The sequence below is a fragment of the Mustela nivalis genome, assembly GCF_964662115.1.
Source record: "Mustela nivalis genome assembly, chromosome: 16".
In the NCBI taxonomy this organism is placed as follows: domain Eukaryota; kingdom Metazoa; phylum Chordata; class Mammalia; order Carnivora; family Mustelidae; genus Mustela; species Mustela nivalis.
In genome coordinates this window covers 44,813,783-44,819,465 of record NC_139035.1, presented here as the reverse complement: position 1 = coordinate 44,819,465, position 5,683 = coordinate 44,813,783, and positions in this window count along the sequence as shown.

Here is a 5,683-nt window from a genome sequence, read left to right as displayed (position 1 = left end):
AGGGGGAGGAGGAGGAGGAAGGGAAAAACCCGGCCCCCGCCAGAGTTTTTCACGTGTACAAGTTGACTCCTCCCCCGTCCCTCCTGCCCTGCCCACAGCCACTGCCAATCCCCAGGGCTCCCTCTGCCCGGGTGCCCACCCCTTTCTCCCACTCTGGGAACCAGGGTCCAAGTGCCTCTTCCGGTTTCGTTCCTAGGCCCGGCGTCTGCCAGCCTTCTGGGGCTGGCCCCGAGAGCCTTGACTATGCGCTGAGCCCCTCTGGATCAGAGCACCCCAGGACTGGGGCCAGATCACCAGGGGTGATTTACTGACAGTGCCTTTCTCTAAAGGTAGCTTTCCCACCTTCTGAGTCTGATCCTGGATCCCAGCACAGGGCACCGCAGGCGCTAATGCGCCCAGGCCGGTCCTGTTGGCCATCGTGGCCTTTTGCAGCAGTGGCCCTGGGGTTCTCCCTTGGCCCAGCCCAGTGGGACTTGTCACTTACCTTTTGGGACCAAGCTCCCACCTGGTTGACTCCACCTCTCCGGGCTTCCCCGTTAGCCATCACCCCCAACTTCCTACCCTGAAGGATAATTCAGTTTGTCCTTTTGGAATTAAACCCCACAGGCCAACCGAGAATCATCCAAGAAATCTTACAGAATAGCTAGCTCTAGTCCGGCTTTCATTTTACAGAAGGGGAAATTGAGGCCCAGGAAGGAGATCGGACTGGCCCATCATCCCACAAAGAGTTAGTGACAAACCACAACTAGGACCCAGGCCAAAGGCCACACCATCCAACTTCAGGGGTCTAAGGGAGACCGGGAAGCAGGGAAGATCACAGTGGCCCCACCAGCCCCGCTACCTCCTGAAGACTGTGAGGCGGGGGGGGGGGGGGGGGGGGGGGGGTGGCATCAGATCATATGGGCAGCAAACCAAAGAGGTCTGTGTCCTCTGCCTTGCTGGTGGACATGACCCCTGAAATCTGGGTGTCCTCATGGGGTTGGGGGGAGTGTGTCTTGAGGTGGGTGGTCCACAGCATGGATTTGTTTCCTTTCTGGAAGCCATGGGTCTGAGGTCCCTCTCTCAGGACCACCGCCTGCCCTCCGCCACCAGCGCACATTAGTCCTGCAACACGAGATCACTTGAGACTCCAGGAGCGCTGGAGATGCAGAAAGAAGGAAGACCCCGGGTGCTTCCAAGAGAGTGACTTTTGGCTGGTCCACAGGGGCACCCCACAAAGGGCCTCCCAACTCCGCTACCTCTGTTTTCTCTGCCAAGGCATGCAGATTTCCTGGGCCATGCCCTCTAGAAAAAGAAATCTGCCAAGTGCTTGAAGGGGTACAAAGATTGGATGGATAGAGAACTCCAGGGTTTGGGGACAGCAGGCTGCAGGGCTCCATAATCCACGTGCATAATAATAACACGGGAGGCACAGAGGCAGGAAAGGACAGGGAGGGCAGGGGAGAGGGCTATGGCTAAAGAACTGTGGGTATTGGAGGATTCGAGAATATGGACCAAAGGGTAGAGTTTCAAGGAATCAGGGGAATGGATGAGGTCAAGAAGTTTCAACAAAAGTTTTCTTAGTATGTCTTATATACCCAACAATAGCCAGCATGCTGGGCACAAGGGATGGAAAGAACACAGTCCCTCGGGGAGCTCACAGTCTAATGGGACAGGGAACAAGAGTCGGGATGTTGTGTGACCCAGCTTAGAGCTGAGGCTGTCTGTTTGGGGTGTCTTGCTGCTTGCGCTGAGGGTCTCGGGATGAGAGGACAGTGGAGGGCAGGAAGGGGTTTCCGTTTTCCCAGGAGGGTAGGTAACACCTGTGCAGAGTTGAGAGTTGAGAGGTCAGAGCTTAGAGGGGCTGGGACTGGAGGTGATGTCATAGAGGGAGCCGGTGCTGGATTCTGAAAAAACTTCCCACGTTTGATCTATTCGGAAATGTGGAACATTTCAGGGGAAAGAGAAATCCTCAGGTTTGTGATGTAGGATGATCCCCAGTCAAGAGGGGGATGGAGGGTGGGGCACTTCAGGAGACAGGAACCCCAGTTTGCAGGCTGATCGCAGTGAAGGCTGATGCCGGCTTAGGCTGGAGCAGTGGTAGCAGGGAAAGGGGAAGAGGCTGATTTGAGATTAGGAGCCAGGATCACAGAACTTTGTGTCTGTTTGAGTCTGGAAGATACGGGAGCAACCTCTGGTGTGATAGACCAAGCTGGATATTTCTTAGGGTTGCTGTGATTCCTAGAACCTCCTTTTATTGGTTGTATGACCTTGGGCAAATGACTTAACCTTTCCGAGCCCAGTTTTTGCAATCTGTAATACAAAGATACTAATATTCATCTTGCGTGGTTGTTGTATATATTAAAGATAATGTGTGCCAAAGCATAAGGCTCAACTCCTAAGAGGAATTCAATAAATAGTAGATGTAATCACCATTGTTTGTCCTTGCCACAAGCCTTTGTTGAAGATCTGACATGTGCCACCAATTGTCCTCTATCTTTGGGACTTAAGTCTCAGTCCCTATTCTCATGTAGCTCCCCATCCAGTAGGGGAGAGATACGCAGAGAAACAGTCATATAGCAAAGCAATATGGGCTGGGACAGAGGAAGAAATGGTGCTCAAAGACTCAGGGACAACTTCACAGAGGAGAGGTGACAACTTAAACAACGTAGGGCCAGCTGTCTGTTCAGAGATGGTCCCAGCACACCCCCTCCAACCCCCTACTCCTTGACATGGGATTGAGTTTCACAATCTGAAATGTTCCATTTGAACGCATTTGTGAGGCTCCTTGGGGCTGGGAGAAGAGGGTGGACTGCAGGGGGGGTGTCTGTGTGGAACCCAGGCAATTGTTTGCAGAACCTTGGCAGCCCCAGGGAAGGGCACGTGCAGACGGGCAGTTAGAGGAAGGGACCGAGGTAAGAGCGAACGTGGCCATGTGGGCAGAGCTTGCTAGCTGTGTGTGTGTGCTCTTTGGGCCATCCTGATTTTTCTGTTTCCTGTCTGTGCCCTTCTAAAAATTCCCTGTGAAACCATTTGGTGTCCCCCGCCTTGCCTCTCATGCCAATTTTTTCCATGTATTTCTCAAGGAGCCCGGCTTAGAAGAAGCAGCCCTACCTGGTCCTCCACAAAGGAAGGACTCCGGCCCTCCTGCCCCACCAAGCAAGACCTTGGGCTTTACAGCCACAGACTATGACCCCTCTGATTTTCCAGTCTGTAACGTGGAGACAGCAATAGTCCCTTCCTCATGGGGCTCTCGTGAGGTTCAAATGTGATGGAAACTCGGCACCCAGTCAAGGCTTGTTTCTCTTCTCTGCCTGATCACAGCCTCCTTGCAGAGGGTTAGACAAGAGACTCTCAGTGAGCGGTGTCTGGCGCTCCGGCTTCCGGGACCCCTCCCCTCTAGACCCTGCAGGCCCCTTCCCCTCTGCTAGCCTAAATGGCATCTGGGGGTGACCCTGGTCACCGCAAGGCAGTGCTGGCAGGATGACAACGGGGGGGGGGGCGGGGGGCAGGCGCAGCCCAGCCCACTCCTCCACTCGAATCCCTTCTCTCCCCCCCTGCTGCGGATAACATGCCACTGCTCTGCGGAGAGGACAGGCGTCCCTGGGTGCCCGAGGGCTGAGCGGGGAAGCTGGAAACAGCTCTCCCTCACAGACTGTGTGGGCAGTGCATTCGAATAGCTTCTGAAAAACCAAAGTTCAAGCCCGCCCCCCTTTCCCCAGGGAGGGGCAACATCCAGACAGCGAGAGTTCAGCCAACAGAGAATCTCCTTTCTGCAAACTGCCGCAGGCTGTCCCTTCGGGTCCTAGCCGCACACGGGCAGCAGTCTTCCAAAGCACTGCGGGGACACTGGGGAGGGCCAGAGACCTGACTCTGCCCTAAGGTAGAAGAGTCGTTTCATTTATCTGGGCCTCAGTTTTCCTCCTCTGAAAAATGGGAATGACGTGGAAGCTGGCTCTCAGGAGGGTTCGGTGAGAGGGTGAATGTGAAGGTACTTTGTAAACTCTAGAAAGATCTGCATGTATTATGAGATCATTAGTGTTTGGCCAAAGAGACCTTCTTAGGGTTCTTTTTTTTTTTTTTTTTAAGTTTTTTTTTTTTTTAAGATTTTATTTATTTATTTGACAGACAGAGATCACAAGTAGGCAGAGAGACAGGCAGAGAGAGAGAGAGGAGAAAGCAGGCTCCCTGCTGAGCAGAGAGTCTGACGTGGGGCTTGATCCCAGAATCCTGGGATCATGACCTGAGCTGAAGGCAGAGGCTTTAACCCACTGAGCCACCCAGGCGCCCCCTTCTTAAGGTTCTTAGGAGACAAGTGAAGACCAGAGAAATGAGAAATGAAATAAGACCACAGAGAAACCCTCCCCAAGAACCTCAGGAAGGAGAATGGCAGTGGGGACCTTAGGCCACGGACCAAACCCCCTGAGGCCTAGCTCCTTCCAAGAGCGCTAGTCAGTCGGGACAGCAAGAGTTGGCTGGACGCAGCCAATTCTTCCTCCTCCTCTAAATAAATCCAGACCACTGTTTTCCAGTGACTTCCGGAGAGTGGGGATGACTAGGAGACAAATGTCATTTACCTGGTTCCAGTGTGATTCCACTAAAGAGCCCGGAAGCTGCCACTTGGTCACGGCACCAAGCATCACACCGTCTCCTCACTGCTTGTGCTAAATGTACAGGCATGGATGTCCTTGTGCGTGTGAGCTCGCGCGCACACACACACACACATATACTCATGCGCGGTATGTACAACCGCTCCAGACTTCAGATGGAGCAACAGCTGCATCTCCAGAGGGTTCCAGGAGGGGGTGGGCACATAAACAGAGCAAGCCAATCACAGCCCTGTTGACCCTAGCAACCACCAAACCAATTAGAACCCCACCCCTGGGTCCAGCAGTGCCTCCCAAACACACCACAGGCACACACAACCTGCACTGCCATGGCAACGAAACCATCCCACAAAGCAGGGAATATGGGAAAGTGGCCCTTAGCAACAAGACTGGACCCGCCACTGGGGTGAGCACGCAGACCACAGCTGGCTAGCATTAGGTCACTAAGGGGAGAGGGTTGTCACACGGGGAGGGAAGGAAAAGAGAGTTAGTTCACCTGTGCTTGCGAAGTCCATTTTATTTTTAGCCCTGGGCCTCAGTTTGCTCACCTCTAGATGGGGTCGAAGACATGCTCAGTGTTGTGTACTATAGAATGGGCTTGTGTTATCATATCATAGTGCAATTCCTTTTCAACTACTAAATAAGGGTAGGAACCATAGGTTGTCTTTTCAGAAAACCCTAAGAATTTTGAGACTTCTGGGTAAAAGTAAGTTGGCCGACCCCCAGATGGACGCCGAAGTCCAGCTCGTGAGCTCATTGTACAGGTGGACCCCAATTCAGTCTAGAAACATTCCCTTGGTATTTACCACGTGAAAGGCGCCGATGCTGGCTTCAGCGGGGGCCAGGCGGACTGTGAGGAGCCTGCAGAGCGCGCTGGCGGAGACGTCTGGAGATGGCGGGGAGGTCTGTCGGACAAGGCTGGAGGAGGGCTGAAGACTACCTTGAGGAAGCTTTGCTCGGGGCCCTGGGAAGCGGGCTGAAGCCCAGACCCTGCAGGCGTCCCTGGCAACCTGGCTTCGTCCCGCCTTTGGTCAGCTCCCGGGGAGATCTTCATTCCAAATGAAGATTTGACAAAGGGCTCCCCCGCCTGCTGCTTC